The following is a 20,786-nucleotide window of genomic DNA, read 5'->3' as shown; positions in this document are numbered from 1 at the left end:
CGGAAGTTTTCCGCAGCAGCGGGGTCGGCTGGGGCTTGCGTATTAACCTTTACGCAGTCAGTACGCAGCAACCGGTGGAGGACCCGCGATCAACCCGCGTTTGGCACAATAACAGATCCGTTTCAGCTATCTGATCCATTCGAACTTCTTGGTGGTGGTCAATTGCCTCAGGGGAAGGATTTGGTCGGCTAGGATCGTCAGTCCGATCCTCACCGAGATTGCAGAACGGCCCGGATCTTTCGGTTGCGCGCAACAGAGCCTGTGCACTTCTTGCGCTGTGATGTTGGTGGAGTCCATGATTGAGTTCGGTTGAGAAATCCACACCGTCCATTGAAATCCTTGCGAAAAACCATTCGGGAATGGTGATTTTTGGAGTGAAATCAATGGGGTACACAAGATCTTCTACTCCACCGTCCATCCTGCGTTTAACGGCTGGGATCGTGAAGACGCTTGCATAGTGGCAAAAAGACACCTAGGCGTTGGTCTTGGCCATCTTATAAGACATGTGAACGGGTCGGATCATCGAACTGAGGAGCGAGTGGGGCCCACAGCAATCACCCGGCAAAACAGCGTCGAACGCTGTTTCCTTTTCAAAAACGGACTTCGGGTCAGCCCTTTGCTTGACCGGACTCTCCGTCCGGTGCACTTCTCGTGTACATGTACCCTATGTACATGCAATGTACATATGGGTTCATCGTGATGTTCGAGAGAAATTTGTGGCATCCATCCATTTTTTCACCTCATTTAAGGCGTTGAATCCAAAATTGCAGCGTATCCAGAAACTAGGTGGGCCCCAAATTGGAGATTAATGGGCTGATCTGTCCGTTGGCCCATTTCTCGATATCTCCAATGGTTGAAATTTAATATGTACGGTTTATTTATATCTCCCAGGCCATGTATGAATTTTTGAGCCAATCAGATAGCGGGAACTATGTGATCTTGCATTCTTCACCAATTTCGAGCCTCGTTAACGTGAATGGCTTGATTTCCTTGGATCCCTGGCATGTAAATTCTTCATTCTTGGTTCTCTGGAGTGCGTCCCTTACTCTGGTGACTTCGGAGTGTCAAATCCACGCTTTTGATATTATTTTTCAGTCCATGCTCGTAAATACACTCTACATCACAAACACAATTAAATCGGGCCATTGAACGGTATCATGCTTGTAAATCCAAGTAATAATTGAGTCTAATATGTAATATTTGACCCTCAACAACATCTCTTCTCCTTTCTCTTTCGGTCGTCTTTTCTTGAAATCAAACCTTGGAAAACAGAGCTCTGGTAGCGCGGGAAATACAAAAGGAAGCATTTGGAGAGGAATTTATAGCGACGCGGATTTCCTGCAAAAGCCTTTCACAAGAAGTTACTGCGCTGGGAACTTATGTGGGGCCCACCGTGATGTTTGTTAGGAATCCACTTCGTCCATCCATTTTGTGAGCTAATTTTAGAAGATTAGACCAAACTTGAAAAGGATCGAAGACTCAAGTGGGTCGTACTAAAGGAAAAGGTCGTTAGGGAATTTCCTACCGTTGAAACTTCCCTGGGTTCGACAGTGATGTTTACATGCCATCCTTTCCGTTAATAACGTCATTCCTACTGGGATGAACAGAAAATAAAAATATTAGCATGATTCAAAACTTTTGTGGCCCCACGTATATTTCAACTGTAGACGTTCAATTACCACGTTTTCCGTCCACTTGAGCATTATATATGATTCATTTTTAGTCACGTGTCCTAAAATAAACTCACAAAACGGATGGACGGTGAGGATTTCTCACAAACATCCCAGGCCTCACCTGCGATTCCTGCGCAGGAACTTCCTGCGAAAGGCTTTCGCAGGAAATTCGCGTAGGCGTATATGTTAGATTCGTACCGTTTAACAGTTTTAAATGGTGGTGACTCATTCTCCTCGCATCTGACACTGATATACGGATATCCAGACCATCCAAATTGTAGTTCAAGTTGTGGATGGACCACTTGTAAAAAATTATAATTATCAAACGATCATAACCATCCAATCAGTGGATATTATATGGATGGTTAAAAGCAAAATAGTGAGTGGTTCCAATTCAATTGAAAAATTGGATGGTTGCTATTCTATTCTCTGTGCAATTTTTGGGTTATGCTCCATCCAGAAATGGATTAGCGATTTCAACCATCTGGATTTTCGTTTAACTATTAGCGGTGTACGAATGAAGAGTCCAGCCTAAGAGTATTGCGGTGGGACGCGGATTGCCCGACTCGAATGGAAGCGGATTGGCTGGTACACCTCGCACCAGCTATATAGCTGGTGTATTGATATCAATAAGTTCTGTGGGTCTGATCATGAGGCGTGTTATATCCAAACTATCCATGCATTTGGGGAGCTCGTCTTAATGCTTTAGACTAAAAATAAGACAGATCTAACTATTAAGAGAACCACACTGCAAAAAGCAATGGGGGATTGAATGTATTATATTGAAACCCTTTTTGAGGTCACGGAAGTTTTGGATTAATATGAAATTTATTTTTCCTCTTCATCCAGTTATTTGCGACCTTATGAACAGATTGGATGGAAAATAAACATTATGGTGGGGCCTATGAATTGTTTAACGGTGAAAATCGTTATCTCCGCTGCTATTTGTGGTGTGGTAGAGCTGATCTTTGTATATGATTCAATTTTTGGATAATGTTCTAGAATGATATCTAAAAATAGATGAACAGTGTAGATATAATAAAGACATCACTGTGGGGCCATGTAACTATGATCTCCTTTGAATCGTTAGTACAACTCCGAGCTTGAGGAGCGTCAGTGCTGGTCTTCCCCTGCACGTACGTACAGCAGCTATACAGCTGGTGTGTGGTACAGCAGCCAATCCGCTTCGGACTCGAACGCAGATTTCATTGGACGCGAATTAGCTACTTGAGAAGTGAAACTCGCTACTGAAGTGACGCCACCAAGTGATGTAGCCCCACCATGACGTATGTTTTGTATCTATACCATCCATCCATTTGGAGAGATCATACAAAAGCACGACCCAAAGAATGAGTCAAATCCAAATCTAAAGTCCACATAAAACAGAGGAGAGAGTGACACCTGCCATTAAAAACTTCTAAGAGTAACAAAAGTTTTCGATCAAGCAGATATTTGTGTTTTCCCTTCTTTCATATGTGTGTTAACACATGATCAAATTGAATCTCAAATAAACATCACAGTCGACCTTAGGAAGGTTTTAGCGGTGGGCATCACTCTCCCCTCTGTTTTCTGTGGTGGGGTTCATTGCATCTTTGGATATGCCTAATTCTTTGAATCATGCCCTAAAATGATAGCTCCAAATGGAAGGACGGTGTGAATATAAAACATACATCATGGTGGGGCTCACGTAACTTGGTGACGTCACTTCAGTAGTGAGTCTCACTGCTCAACCTGTTAGTATCTAATCCGCGTCCGATTTCACTAACCGCGACGTCTAATGGGGAATTGGATTGCGTATTGAGTTACTCAATATGCTTTTATAGAACCCTGTAGATAAGATGCAGCATGAAAACGACCAGAACACTATCCCAAAAGGAATTATTAAGCACCGTGTTCGAAACCCTCTTTACACCCTAAGTCTATCTTTGATTCCACTCTAAGTACTTCTCATAAATGAAGAAAACCCTTAAGACCCGTACGATGCATATACAAGTCGAGTGCAATAAAGTTTGTGGTGAATCGTCACAGCCAATCTAATGACGTTCCCCTGACAACACTCGTGCATTGTAGCCAACAACCATGAGTGACCGTATACGAAGTTCGTCACCCTCCTCCCATCCTCGATGGTCTTCCAGATAGACTTCTTCTACACTATCACCTCGAGCATCAGATCAATGCAGTATGCTGCGCACAGTATCCAATAAAGATAGTACTTCATCAGCTTCTTTCCCGCCTTGACGAATGCACTACCATTATCTGTCACAACTTAGACGACATTCGCGGACCCAACCTCTCCAATCACTTCTTTTAGAAGGCAATATATGTGAGAGTAATCTTTTATATTGGCAGATGCATCAATGGATTTGGGAAAAATGGGTTGCCCTTAACAGTACACCATGAAGTTAATAATGGACATCTTCATGGGTCCTGTCCACCTCCACGCATGACCGTCAATTCATACTACTCCGAGCTCGGCTTGAGTTCACATAATCAAGCCTGCATTTCCTCGTACTCCTGATCAAGGTAGACCCTAAGGATCTGCTATGGTGTTGAAGGCTTCATGCCTACCTCAACACGTTGCACTGTCTTGATCATATTTTGGAAGTGAATGGCTACTACATTTGTTGGCATGTGTCTCGAGATGAATTACTTAGATATGTTTCCTATGAGAAGTAATCCACGATAGGATTGTAGGCTATCGGCAAGATATACGGATGACTTGAATGTTGCATTTACCCTCATTACGGATGAGAATAATCTGTCTACTTTTCAGGAGGCTCCTGATGATGTAAATGTCAAAAAGTGAAAAATAGCGATGTATGACAAGATTGACTCTTTGTACTAGAATGAGACATGGGAGCTAGTGGAGCTTCCCTTCGGTTGTAAAGTGATTGAGTATAAGTATATCTTCAAAAAGAAACATGATAAATATAAGGCAAGATTGGTAGCAAAGGTGTAACGTCCCATATTTTCGATATTTTGGATTTTCAAAAACTCTTGAAATTTTTTTATTATAATTAACTTATGTTGTCACTTACTGACCATTAATACTCGATGTTAGCCTATACGTGGGTGATATTAATAAAGAACCATACAGATCTGATTAATCAACAGTAAGAAGCAAACGAATCCGGTCGATCACTTAAACATCGAGTTTAGCCATGTGATTTGCTCACACAGAGCCCAAATCTAACTGACTTATTACTAACTAATCAAGATAACCACAACTAAATAAGGACCTACTAAAATTCAAGATAACTAGTAGTCAAATCTTAATTAACAAACCAAACTAAACTAGTATCCTTTTAAACTAATAACCAACGGTTTATGGTGATTATAATCGAATCATAATTTTTGCTAGTTGCAAATAGGCAACACTAGGAACTTAACTAATCCAAACCCTAATAATTGCGCACAAAATATCTCGGTATCAAATTCATTCTAGAAATACCTTGATTATCTAAACAAACTCTAAATCATTCGTTAGTGGGCCACTAAACTAGAGGCTATACAAAGACGTTCATCTTAGTGGGGTTGACGTCCATCACGGGTGGCGAATCAAGAAAGTGCTCAGAACAGTTCAACTTGGGCCAGAGGCCGACTGCTTGAAATACACAAATGACTTAGGTTGAGCCTGAAACTTAAGTGAAATAGACATTTAACTTGTAACGCCCTGAAAATCGGGGGTCGAGCAAAACTCAACTCCCGAGTTCCAACGCATCACTTATGTAACATAGATAATGATGATTAAATGTTGCCCATGTTAGTGCATTAAATATGAGTGAGATTATACTAAAACAACATATCATACTTCAGAGATGATTAAATTAAGCAAGCGGAAGACTAAGATAGGTATATAAAATATATAAGTGTTTCACAACCTCCAGAGTATGAGTATAATACCAGGCTGAATATATACATGTATGGTTCCAAAATTTATAAAATATCAAAGTGTAAATGTTCAACTAATCCATGTAACCCTATAATCCCATCGAATCAGAACAAGGTCTATGAAGACCCGCCTGATAGCTGAACATAGGAGTATTCCTCCTCCTCATCCATGAAGTCCATTTCAGCTACATAGACTCTGCCATTACCTGCATCTAAACCAAAGTCTAGTTAGTGTTTTAAAACACCAGCCCAGGGTGGGAATGAGTGGCCAACTCAGTGGTACTATAAGACAAAGGTTAACATGTTATCAATTTAATCAAGCAGTAATGATACGGTAATATAACAAACATTTCCTAACTACTCTAGTTAATGGAAGAATGATATGCGTAATGATGCATGCCCTCGCCTGCACTCCTTCAGTGACTTTATCTCATGGTCGCGCATGCTAAACTCTCACTGTGCTCTTCCTCACCAAAGGTACATGCAATGTGGTGCATGGTCGTGTTAGCTAAGTTCTTAATTAGACTTATTCATACAGTAGATTTGGGAAGCTAAGGTACCTCCCTTTATATCACATACCCAAACAATGATCCATCTAGGGTCGTCAATCCTAGTTAATCACATACGATAGGCAAGTTGTAGGGCATCACCCCTAATGAAAATAGTGAATAGGAAAGTTCAATTGATTATACTCGAGGTCACTCCACCAACGCCCTACCAACTGGAGCGTTATTTTCGAAGGGAGTTCGGATCAGACGGTATGCCCCAACCCACACTGGAACCGCAGTCAGGCTGCACCGGTGGAGGCCGACAGCTCGAATATAATGTCACATACCACCATATTCGGCTCACAAGTTTGGGTTGTTCACTGGTCACTACGGAGAGGCTTGTCACCCCAGCGTAAGCCGACAGCTCAACCACGGTGTCCCATACCACCATACCCAGCTTATGAGTCTTAGCGGATCATGGTACCATGGTTGAAACGGGTTTTACAATGGTAAGTGCTACCTTAGATTCAAGCAGTAATGTCCATACACAGTAAACACACAATAAGCCAATCGGGTTATTTGACAAGTTTGATTAGTACGAGCGCACGCTGAATTAATCGACATGGGGTGCGTAAGCACTCCGCGTAGCCTAACTACTATTGACAATCATCGTACGACTCGGATTCATCGAACGTATCCAATGTGCCGAATCTAGTTTGACCACTTGACCAGGAACCGTTACTGATTGGCTAGACTGCGTAGTAGTCCTAATCATACTCAATTACAATAGGTAATCACATGTGATAGTCATAACAACATCTAACAAATAATCCAAATACAATAATCGTTTGAGCATTTTATCAAACACATAAAGCATGCTACTATACATAGCATTTTTATACATAAATCACATATGTGAAATTAAGGTTACATGAAAGAATTTATACACATAGGTAAGGTAGTTGAGAATCCTATCTCAACACCTTTAATAATTACCATTCAACAAACAATTATTCATTCAGACATTTAGCAAACACTTAGCCTACACCTCAATAAATACATAGAGTAAATTAGTTACGACATATATTATGACAAATCCTTTCACAAGGAGATTGTCATACGTACAACAAATATGAATCCTATATTAATAGTCATGACAAACACAAATCAGGATTTCACACTCATTCAAACAATTTATCAAACACTTAGGCTACACATTACCACATATATGAACTAAATTAGTTATAACATATATTATGGCAAATCCTTTCACAAAGGAGTTGTCATGCATACAACAATCATGTATTCTACGTTAATAGTCATGACAAGCATGAATCATGATAACAATTTCATTCAAACATTTCAACAAACACATGAAACGCGTTATATATTCACATAGTTCACACACATGTATTATTTATCAAATACATCGTAACTAAGATCATATGGTGGCAAACAAGTCAGACATAAATTATTAGCTAACATTGAAAGCCTTGAAAATCATAGCCTAAACGTTTATAGTCTGCACCTTTCATCGGTATGCTCGTTTCGAAACCTACACTTCCGTTTACAGAACAGCGGCTACCTAAATCACAAAAGAGGTTAGCTACTTCGTCAATTCCTCTATTTGGATTCCTAAAACGAAATTAGGGTTAGGATTCCTTACCCAAATCGGAATCGAAACAGGCTGAGTAGCATAGTAGAGAGGTGAATCGGTGTGAAGAGTTGTGGGAAAAGATCCCAGCAACTATCTCCAAGAATCCTTTTTCCTTCCTTTCACTTTTCTCTCCTTTTCTTTTTCTCTCTCCTAGGGTTTTTAGGAAATTCGTATGAGGGAGAGAAGGGGTGGTTTAAGGGCCATATATAGGCTCAAAACTGATGTCAATGGCCCCAGGGCCATGGTATACTTAGGTTATAGCCAAGAGGCGGCTGTTTCGGGCCAACGGAACTCATCTGGAGGTCCATTACCTGTCTATGTCATAGAGTAAGTTCCCTGACAATGGATCTAGGTCAGGATATGATTTTGGTCCGATCGGACTAGCAGATTAACCGTGGAGGACCCGTTTCAGTTCAACGGTCATCGGCACTCGATCAGGGCCAGAAGTATACTGAAATGTGTAGAGAATTTTTCCTGATCCAAGGGTATAGTTGGGTCAGAATCTGACAGTCTGAAACCTTAAATTTGACCTGCAAGCGAATGACCCAATTCACCTAAGTTTGAGTTCATTTTCTAAAGATACCGCGTTTCTCACACACTTCGCTTCAGGCTCAAGTTATGCTTTTCTGGATATTATTTGGATTTGATTCCCGCGATGGTTGTCAAGCCTAATATCACGGTCATAACCTTATAGTTTCGTGGTAATCGGACTTTTGACGCGCAGTCCAGGCCCGATACGGAGTTTCAATGTGCTCCCGAGAGCAACTGGATTTTGAGATTGCCCCTAGGCCTTTAGGTAATGTTGAGTTAGTGATTTGAATAGTTTTGAGTCTTGTAGTTTGTATAGAAAGTGGTTCAAACCAAATCCATCGATCGTTTAGTTTAGTACTTAACTAAATTCCGCCCTAATTACGACTGAATAAGGTCCTAGGGTAGTTCTATGCCCCTTTTTGATACTTTTAATTAGTATATTATTCTAATTATTTTTATAGTAGTTCATCATTAAGTCTACTCCATCTTTACCAAATTTCATTAGATTTCGTGTTGTAGAAAAATTCTAAAAATTCTAGAAGTAGCACTTGTCCGGACTAATAATTTTTGGACAATTGTCACACCAACCTAGATTTAACTATATAAAAATTTTTATTATATTTTTTTACTTATTTTTACATGAAATCAAACTTATCAAGCTTCAATCTGACTTTTGAATCACCTAAATCGGAGTTCTAACGAGGGAGATATGACTTTTTGAAGTCGGTCCAAAAACTGTAGAAAACTGTAGCGAGGGTCCACCAAAACTTGATACACATACGAAGCATCGCGGTCGGCGCGATGCCATCGCAGTCCACTGGACCTAAGGTGTTGCCATCGCCACCTAGGCGAGGCCTTGCACGTGCCTGGTGGTGGTTCTACCACTTGCCTTCTTGAAACGGACGTATCTTCCAATCCGGAATGAGTTACATGACGTGCCATATATGAATTTGGGTTGGGAGAAGCTGCTCTATCCAAATAACCTATTTATTTCATGAGATTCTAAAAGGTTAATAGTCAAAAACCTATTTTATTTATGTATTCACTATTTATAGTAAATTTTAGTTTAAGTATTGTTCTTCATCATCTAAACTTTAAGATTTGTGTCTAATATGAAAGTACTTAGAAAAATTTAAAGAACAAGGTGGTGAGAGGTGAAATTTTGAAGGAAATGGGTTGAAAAATGGATTTTTGACTTTGGGATTGAGTTCTGAGAAGTAAATAAGGTGTTATGATAGACCCATTGCCCAAGGACGTCTAACTCGAAGTGGGCAAAAATCTTAAAGTTAATATAATGAATAAAGGGCCATTGTGACCATTTCTGCACCATCTAGCACTATAAATGTCATTTTATTTCACTCCCCCTCTCCCCATACGAATTTTTCTTAACAAAGGAGAGAAAGAGAGGAAGAGTAGAAGAGGGAAGGGAGAAATGGTGGAGCCCGATGTCGAATCATGTTGTCCAATCCCCATACTCATCGAATTTTACAAGATCTCTCATCTACGCTTGATTCCACGTCTTCCACGGCCAAAACCCAATGATTTTAAGCCAAATTCTTCATCCCTTGCTAGATAAGAGGCTCCCTAGTTGTTCTTCTATCTCTTTCTTTCGTTTCTTGTATTTTTGAGCCATCGGGGTTAGAAACTCCCTTTCATTTTCGTCAATTCTCGCAAACCCTAATGTTAGGGTTGAGTAAGTTAGGATTTTGAGTCACAATTGTAATTGGAGTGGTCCATACTCTTACGGGAGCCATAATCAGGCTCGACTTAGTTAGGGTTACAGTTGTGTGCCGATTCTAGGTTCCGATTCGTCGAACTGAGTTGATGGATCATTCCAATCGAGTTAATTAAGCCATAATTCAATGTTTAACATTTAATTAGGACTAAATCCACATTATTAATGATAGACTTTTACTTTAATTTAGGTTAGGAGTGTTTTCTTGAAATTCCCGACACTGAGGCCACATCTGAGTCAATGATTTTAACTTTAAGGTGAAGATCTACCGTCAAGCTTCTACTCGGTATTTTAGAATAAATAAATGTGTATGTTTTCTATTTTCTTGATAATATACTCGATGAAATACTTGAATGACATGAAACTCTTAATATTATAATGTTTAGATATTGAATTCTTAGAAATACTAATATGATTGAATTGTTGTTGTGGTGGATCGAGATCCACAAATTATTTAAATGTGTAAATAGCCTGCTTTAGGATGGCTATCCCAGGCTTATACGGCCGACCAGAATTGAATACGGACGATTGACAGTAGTTGGAGATATATGGAATGCTTTGCACCCAATGCCGATTTGTCTGGGGTTCTCCATAGTCGATCGCATCAGTCTAATGCAAGCTCGATTATTCTTGTGCTTGCTAATTGTATAACATTCAAAAGAATATGAGATACTACCATTACCATTGACTTAGTCAACTCATAACTATTAATGCGTTATGATCTCCAAAAACTCATGAGCCGAGCATAGTGGTATAGGATATTGTGTTCGAGATGTCGGTTTATGCTGGGGTGACGAGTTTTCCCATAGTGACCATTTAGCACCAATAAAGGTTATAAAATGTTGTTCGAATGACTCCCGTCAAATTATCCGGCCGATGGTTCCATGCCAGAATACTGTTCGAACGATCAGGCGTGAATGAAGTTGGGTAATGAGTCATTTTCTTTATATAATTTAGTTTTGAGTGAAAAGCTCGCACCTCTGAATTGATGGTCTATACTCGGTATTAGGTGACGACCCGTACTTTGTTAATACTGTAATCTGGATTAAGGGACACTGGTGAGAAGCCGCCACGTGCGGCAACGAGTCACGTGATTCGGATAATGACTCGTAATATAATGACAGTATCTTGGCTTCGCTAACCTGTTGTATGAACTAGAACTAATAATAACTTGGCTAATTATGTATATCCTAGAATAAGTTGCAATTTGACGTTAGAGTCGCTTATAAGGGAACGTTGGCATTTGCGGAATAGGCGTGAAAGTTGCTTATGAGGGAATATTGGATTGTAAGGAGCATGCATTATTTCATTATAACATTAATATATTTACCAAATAGATCATAAAACTGTTTGTTTGTTATGTCATCGTTACTTGTATTTGATTGTGTTGATAACATGTGTAATTTTTTTAGTGGCTGTGCGTTAAAGATAACATGCTTGAGTGTGTGAATATGTATTCATTGTGAACCTGTTAATCACTAAAATGTCTCAAGTAAAAATCTTGGGGATATTTCTTCACTATGTTGGCATCTGATGCCTTATATTTAATATATACAAATAACTCAGAAATAGAATCAGTCGATGGTGCACTCGGGGCGTCTAATAGATATCTAGCTTCTTACCCCTTGGTAATTGTTCTTTTATTCATTGTGGTTCGTACAATTCTCATATGCGTGATCACCACTTTTGGAATTGAAATTTTTGGGTGTTTGTCCCATATTTTTAGATTTGATTATCTTTACCTTGTTTTAGATCCGCTAAGTTAATTTGCGTTACTCTGATTATTTTTATGTGAATCTGAATGAAGACACATGTGCATTTTATTAAGTTAACATCTGAGAACTTGAGATTAGAATCTATGTACTCGGGTGCCGATTTTCAGAGTGTTACAAAAGGGATATGTTCAGAGAGAAGGTGTCAACTTCACTGAGATTTTCATGCATGTGGTGAAACAAGTATCTATCATATTCATATTGGTGTTGGTTGCCCAATACAATCTCGAACTGAAACAAATAGATATGAAAATTACTTTTCTGCATGGGGAATTGGAAGAATAAATTTACACAAAGCAACTAAAAGGATTTAAAATACAAGGGGAGAAGAAAGGGAGCATTCGTCATTTTAATATATATATATATATATATATATATATATATATATATATATATATATATATATATATATATATATATATATATATATATATATATATATATATATATATATATATGGAATGTCATTTTCTCACTATGATAAAAAGATAATTTGATTTGTTTAATGTGAGATTAGAAGGAACTCAATTATATTAATTGAAATAAAAGTAAAATCTTATAAAAGTATCATTCAACAATCCAATGTCTATGGCATAGATGACGATGCTCTAAATATAAGTCTTCCTTTATCCAACGACTTAGGCATAGAAAAAGAAAATTATAATACTAAAAGAGAAAAGAAAATCTTTCTTGCAATCCAACACTCGACGTAAATGGAAGGGAATTACATTACTCATAATTTAGGTCGGTTTAACATAACCATGTACACGAACAATACTATAATACTCCTATGATAAAGCCAGTCCAACATAGCAACACAGATGGCTTGTCTTAGTCATATATAAACTAAGAAAAAAATAAGATAAAATAATATGTAGCATTTTACCATAAGTTTGATTTGTGTTAGGTTGGTGATGGCCCAGAACCCTTCGATTTTTCTTCAATTTGCAAATTTTTTAAGCAATAGTTGGAGAGAGATCTTCCTAGACACTCCTCATATTTGCTTATGTAAAGATAACTATATGAGTCGGAGGATAGTTGTGGCTTATCAAACAATGCCACACATGCTAGTCGTTTGCAGTGGATTGGCCCATCAAACGTGACCACTCCCGAATTCCATGGGATTGTGGACTGTAACATGCAATCCACAACTTGCATTAATGTCAGAAAAAGTAATCCTATCCCCTGTAATCCCATGAATTCTGCGGGCCAAACAGGCCATTAAGTTTTATTTATGTGAGACAGCAGCAGTGGCATGACTTAGTTTGGCAGGCTGCTGTCAGGATTACCACGTAAAGCAAAGCATGTATGAAAGTTGTAAGTGAGCAGCACATATTACAGCAGGCTGTTCCCCAATCAAATTCAATTAGATTATACCTTTGACGACATCTACTGACGTGCATCATACATTCATTTACCAAAATCAATCACATCTCATCCAATCATATTTAATTTGAGAAATGATTTGATGGATGGGAGCAATTTGATCATATTAATTTCTCCTGGACTTCTTGGCCATGGCATGCTGAAAGTGGGACCCATCTAAAATCAGTTCTAGATTAGAACAGATATAGAATCAGGACATACAAATGACGAAATGCCTAAAATCCCTTACAAGAGAGTGCACTCACGGGACATGAATGGAATTTGACCGGAGCATGGCCGGTTGCTAGTCCTAGCTCATCCAAATAAAATGATGGGGTAAGATAGAGGTATAGCCAACTAGAAGTCCTCGTTTGAGTCTCTCGAAATGAGATTTTGGCCTTTCTTAGGTCTTGCATGTACATTGTACATGCCATACAGGCAGTGGATTAGGTACGGCCCTTACCATGGGGCCCACTTTGATATATCTATTGTATATCCATGCCGTCTATCTGTTTTGTTAGATATGTTTATGACATGAGCCGAAAAATGTAGCAGATCCGAATCTCCGGTGGACCATACCAGAAGAAACAATAGTGATTTAATATCCCACCATTAAAAACTTCCTAAGGCCCACTTTAATGTTTCCCAAGGTGTTGTCCACCTGAGATACGGATCGGCTTCAATTTTGGGCTCATGCCCTAAAAAGATGTGGAAAAACAGATGGACAGTGTGGATATACAATACATACACCAAGGTAGGCCCCACAGTAAGCTGAATTGTCCTAGGTGAGGCTGGGTTAGCACCTAATCCACTCTGGTCATATAAGATGCATGATTGACTTTAATTGAAATTGTAATTTTTAATTTAACTTAACATACATTAATTGAGATCCCCATTGACATTCCTAGATAGAAAGCCTTTCTTTCCTCTTTGTTACTTGTATTTAAAAGCAAGCGATATATATATATATATATATAATGGCTTTCCTTTATTCAAACATTACTTGCATTTAAAAGCAATAAATAATTTTTTGATAATGGCTTTCTTTTATTTAAATACTGTAGATAAAATCTCTTTCAGTGATCATGTATGTATTGGAATGGGATTCATAATCCCTTCTAAGATACTGGGAGCCAAGCAACCCCATAGGAATCCTTTCACTTCTATCTGATGGCCCATGAGATTGGTCGGATCTAATGGACAATACAGACGGGGAATTGGATTTTTTTTTTCTTACACATGCACTCACACTACAGTGGATTTTTCACCACAATGGGTACTCAAACCCATGACCTCATGTTGAAATTCTTGTGAATTGGATTGTTGTAAGTGTTTCAATGCAACTACTTTACACTAGCTTATGGTGCCTTCAAAGCATTTGATCATTTTTCTAATAAAATACTTATCATCCAGCAAAGTTTGTTTGGCAAAATAGTTACTAAACTTTGGCTTTTTTCTTTTTTTTTTTTGCATCACCTTGAATTGAATTGGTTCTGTTTCTTTTTCTCTAAGGGCCTGTTTGGATAGAGTAACTAAAAGGTGAAATAGATTTCCTATGTAAAACTAAGATGGTGGATTCCCTTGGTAAAATTACTTAGTTTCTATTTCCCTTTCACCTGTTTGGTTTCCATTTCATATGTTTGAATTGACATGCAAAAGTGTGGCTGTCCTACTCAAAATTATTATAGTGCTTTGCGACAATCATGATATGTATAGTAATGCAATGGTGGTCCAAAGTAATAAGGACATATATACATACATACTCATGTTATGGCGCTCATAGCATTCACATATTTAAATGTCATCCAATCCATTCATTTGATGTGCCTCATCAGGAAAAAAGAAACGCCCCAAAATTATAATATTCCAAAACTTAGGTGGGTCATACGATGTGAATTTAGAGGATTTGGATATAATTTTATAGAGTGGCCTACTTGAGTATTGAATCAACCTGATTTTTGAGATTAAGACCAAACATGGGATGGTGTACCTGATCGACATGATAGATTTCATGCACGTTGAGTCGTTTCCACCCACGCTAGAGAAAGTAGCCATAATAGATGAGCAGCAGTTTTCCTCCTTACGATTAGAGAGATGAAATGACAGGATGTTGTTTTCAATCCAAAAGATAGAAAAGGAAATACATTTATGTGGTTGGTTTGCATTCTCAATCAAGTGAAACCGTCCAATCAAGGAAAACCCTGATCATTTCCATCAGAGAAAACCCTTTTCACCGTCTAACCGGTCCTAAAAAAGAAAGCTAGGAAGGTTCTTCTTATTGCTTTAGAATGCCTTGTGTGTGTGTAATCATCATTGTAAAGAACTGAGACAGAACATTAGTTAGACCGTAACCATAATCTAATAATTCTTTTAGTCATTGCCGTTTGGGTTATACAACACATGTACAATGTCCTAATGCATGTGCATCAATCATCATCCTCTCCCCATCAAAAATAAATTGGATAATCCTAACCATCTATTTAGTGGCCTTTAAAGCAATGATAGCTTAATGGCCAACACTAAGCATTGGAAAAATGGGTCCTTACTCTTGCTCCGGTGTAGACTCTCAGGAGTTTCAACACCTGGTCAAGGGTTCAGTACCCATAGGTGGTGAAATCCCACTGCGGCATGAGTGGGTGGGGGGTGTGTGTGTGCGTGTTAAAAAAAAAAAGCATTGGAAAATAAAGAAAAGTGATGGATGTAATTGTCTAATTAGTGTTAATTTCAAAACATAGGCCATCCACCCTTAATCCATGAATGTAAAAGCTGTGGGAAGGGTTAGTTTATTGGGTGGTGGGGCTCAGAGCTGGCGGTCGAAAGACGCAATATATGAAAAATATATGTGGGGCTCGAGGAGCTTATAATGGTGGAATGATATGATGTGATAAGTGTCGGTGGGGCTCGAGGATTTAATAGGATCCTTCAAAAAGCATAGTTGTTTGTTCGTTTTATTTATTTATATTATATATTATCTGCCTTTATCCTGGTTAAGGTTATGGGCTTCTTTTAAAAAAAATAAAAAAATATCATATGTAGTTTGAAATTGGCTTTAGTTGTTTTCAATTTGTAATAAAATCTTTCTTACCTTCCAAATAAAATGGTAGATTGGTACTTCCACTATGGCTATGGAAGAGGCATCTGTACTTGGTGCTGAAAGTGTGCGACTCATTCACATGTGCGAGGTGAGTGAATTGCATAAACCCTAAAAATCCAAACTCCCTCCAAAACCCTAGTTCTAAGAAAAATAAAAAGATAAGATTAATCACAAAACAATAAAAACAACATTTGCAATGACCCACCACCACCACCAAAATCAAAACCCTAATTAGAAAAGAACAAGAAGAATATATATATATATATATATATATATATATATATAACACTTTACCCATGAAAAGAACTAGTTCTTGAAAAAATTAAAAAGGCGTTGACCATTTAAATCAAGAAATAAAGTTAACCATCTTGAGTCAAGTTGTCGGCTAAGGTTCCAAGATTTAAGACCACACACATTACAATACTCAATTGGTCCATAGCTATGATGAAAGTTTCTAGCTCATTTATGTATTTTTCTTTTCAGAAAATGATCTCATTTCTGACTTTCCAAAGAGTAGGGAGGATAACATTTCACTGGAAATCTCATTGGTGAATGTCCTTGGCCTACTCATGGCTCAGTAATAGATAGTGGGTTTCAACATTGAAGTCATGAGTTCAAGTGCCTGTGTGGTGCAAGTGTGTAAAAAAGAAAAAAGATAATAAGAATGTCCTTAGCCTAGTCTAGAAAATTTAATGAAGCTTCCGTAGTTTAATTTAGTTGATATTAGGCACCATCTAAGTCATCAATAATTATCATTCAAATGTGCTTGATACACTGGGCACTTTGAAAATGTGTTTGGATTCCAATTCTATGGATAACAAAATGATAACTTAATTACAATCAATTTCTATAGTCATCGCAAAATGTATGATTTTATTCTAGGATGTTTATTTGAATATATAATATATTTTTTAAATTTATTAAACAATTGTCACCTTATATCTCATACAAGAATTCTATTTAAATGACCTAATTATCTTGTCAATGGAAATGTTCTTATTGCCTCATAGAATTTGTGCAACCAACAAACCCTAAAAGGCATTCAGATGTATCCCAAATGTCCCCACAATCAACATAGTCATCAACGGTCTTGGAAGGACCTAGGAAATTTGAAATTTTGTATAGTGCTGCTCATGAGGCCGGGCCCAGTATTTAAAAATCCGGCCGAAGCCAACCGCAGGCCCGGCCCTTTTGACAGCCCTAATATTCAATTCATCCCAATGAAGGCGGTCATTGAGGACGCCGATTGCGTCCTACCCCAGGGATCTGTGGGGCCCACCGTAATTTAGGTGTTTTATCCACGCCGTTCATCGTTTTTTTCAGATCATTTTAAAATAAGATCCTAAAAATGAGTCAGGTATAAGTCTTAAGTGGACCACAAAGTGGGGATTGAACTTCCACCATTAAAAACTTCTTGGGAAGTGGAGAAGCTTCAGATCAAGCTGATATTTGTTTTTCCAATTCATCCACGTTTACATGACCTTATGAATAGGTTGGATGGTAAAAAAAAAAAAAAAAACATCACGGTAGCCCTTAGAAAGGTTTCAACGGTGGGTGTCATTATCACTGCAGCTTCGTTTCGTGTGGTCCACTGGAGCTGTGGACCTGCTTCGTTTTTTGGATTATATCTTAGAACGATCTGAGAAAAGCGATGAACGGCGTGGATAAAATACTTACATCACAGTGGGCCCCACAGATCCCTGGAGTAGGACGCAATCCGCGTACTGTCATTGAATAGGCGCCCATGCTTCAATGTCCATGTATCACATGCAACCACATGAAGAGTTGCTTGAACTTCGTATGTTGGTCTAGCACCATTTAAAAATGGTGGTGACTCTTCAACTATTGGTGTCATAGTTGTACAGGAATCCAGACCGTCTGAAGCTTTCGTCCAACTTTGTATGTAGCATTACCCAAAAACTACACTTGAAAAAATAATTGTAACCCATTCAAATTTGGATCAGCCACTACTTACTCCTAACCTTCCATTTGGTAGCAATCAATTGAATGGTTAGGATTACTTGATTATTGTGATTTTTTAGATATGATCCATAAAAAATAAGACCCTCAATTTGGATGGTCTGGATAACTGTAGATGAGTACCACTAGTGAGGAAGCTGAGTAACCACCATTTTCAAAAACGTACAAGAGCCTAGTCCAACTTACACGTTATCCTTTGTACTATCTTTCTTTTTTATCGCCTATGTGAGCATGAGCGTTCAATCCAACAACCTTTTCTCAACCTAACATTGGAGGCTCTTTACAAGGAATGGGAGTGGTTATGGATTCCTGCAAGGTATCTTATACACGTGGCATGAGTTTACAAATGATCCAAACCATCCATCAAATAGCCCCACCATGGATTGGACTCTGTATGATTAAACACATCGTTAAAAAGTTCCCAGGGCCCACCATAATGTTTATTTTTATCAAACATATTAATAAAACCTATTAATAAAGTCATACAAATATGGATGAAGAGTAAAAAAACAAACATTAATTTAATCCAAAACTTGTGGGGCCAATATGAAGTTTTTAATGGTTAATCACCTTTATTTCTTGTACTGTGTTCACCTGAGATTTGAATCTACTTCATTTTTTATCTGATTTGAAAAAAAATGAATGGACAACATAGATATATTATACATGAGGTAGGCCACACGGTCAAGGCCGCACAGTGTTAGATGTGGGCAGCCCATTCTTCATCTATTTCTCTAGATCATTTCAAGGTACGAGACAGAAAATGAGGTATATCCCAATCTCAAGTGGACCACATTACAGGAAACAGTGTTGAATGAACGTCAACCATTAAAAACTTTTTAGGGCCCATAAAAGTTTTGGATCAAGCTGATCTTTGTTTTATCCCTTCATCTAGGGTTGTATGACCTAATCAACAGATTGGATGCAAATAAACAGTACAGTGAGCCTTAGGAGGATTTTAATGGCGGATATCTAATCACTATTGTTTCCCTGTGGTGTGGTCCACATGAAATTTATATCCCTCTCACGTTTGGGATCAAGCCCTAAAATTATCTATAAAAATGGATGAACGGCATGGATGAAACACATACATCATGGTGGGGCCGACAGAGCACCGACCATCAGCCACCGGGCTAGTGGCAGAGGGAGTAGCCAGTCCGTTTCCACTGCTCGGATTAGGTGAGACCCGGGCCCACTATGATGTATGTGACTACAGCCATGCTGTTCATTCACATTTAAAGCTCAATTTAAGGCATGGTCCAAAAAATGGAGCAGTTTCAAATCTTAGGTGGACCATCGTATAAGAAGCAGTGGTAATCAACCATTAAAAACTTCCTGTTAACTACAAAAGTTTTGGATCAAGCTGATATTTGTGTGGTCTCTTCATCCAGATATTTGTGACCTTATCAACAGATTAGATGGCAAATAAACATTCTTTTTAGCCCACGTGAAGTTTTTAATGGTAGGGATTCATTCACTACTGTTTCCTATGATATGGTTCACATAAGATTTAGATGAGCTTCATTTTGGGGATTATGACCTAAAATGAGCTTTCAAAACGGTTGGTCGGTGTGAATTTAAGGCACACACGTCAGTTTGAGCCCCACAGTCAGGGGGTCTCACCTAATCCCCTCCCACGGACGCTGATTTCCCGGTAAAGGATGCCGGGTGGGGCCCACTGAATGTATGTGAGAAATTCATTCTGTCCATCCGTTTTTCGAGCTGATTTTAGGACGTGAGACTAAAAATGAGGTGTATACAAAACTCAAGTGGGTCACATGAGAGGGAAAATTGGGGAAAGAAATTCCCATCGTTGAAACCTTCCTGGACTCCACCTTGATGTTTATATGCTATCCAAACCGTTTATAAGGCATTCCAAAAGGGATGAAGTGAAAACACATAAAATATAGCCCGATACAGAGCTTTTATGGCCATAAGAATGCTTCAATGATGCTTACTGAATGCCCACTATTTCCTCTCGTGTGGCCCAGTTGAGTGTTGGATACACCTCTTTTTTTGGTCACACGTCATAAAATGAGCTCTCAAAACGGATGGACAGGGTGGATTTCGCACAAACATCTCGGTGGGCCCCACCCAGCATCCTTGCGAAGGAACTTCCACACCGGCAGGCCTTTGTCTTGTCTTAACATTCTCTAGACGTGGTCCACCTATTGAATGGTCAGAACCTCTCACATGTGAAGATCCACATGGTCCCCCTGCTTCAAATCATGTCTTCACTATCTTTGGGCCAATCACCTCAGCATTGCACATTGTTTTTCTACTAAGATGGGGTCCACCTATTGAATAGCAAGGACCTACGGCCACATGGCATACCTGCTTCAAATCGCCCTCAGCATTTCTCATTGTATCCATGTGGGTTAGCCCTTTGTCCTAACATTCCCTAATCTTCTAATAATAGAGCTGTGGTCCACCTATTGAATGGCGAGGATCTTGTTCCACATGGCATGCCTGCTTCAAATAGCCGCATGGGTCTGTCTACCTCTTCAGTCTACTTAGGCAGAACTGACCCGGTCTTCGAAGGGGCTCTATGGGGCCTACCGTGATGTATATGTTTTATCCACACCATCCATCTATTTTAA

Source organism: Magnolia sinica, chromosome 10, assembly GCF_029962835.1.
Source record: "Magnolia sinica isolate HGM2019 chromosome 10, MsV1, whole genome shotgun sequence".
Taxonomy (NCBI): domain Eukaryota; kingdom Viridiplantae; phylum Streptophyta; class Magnoliopsida; order Magnoliales; family Magnoliaceae; genus Magnolia; species Magnolia sinica.
This window is presented reverse-complemented; position numbering follows the sequence as displayed.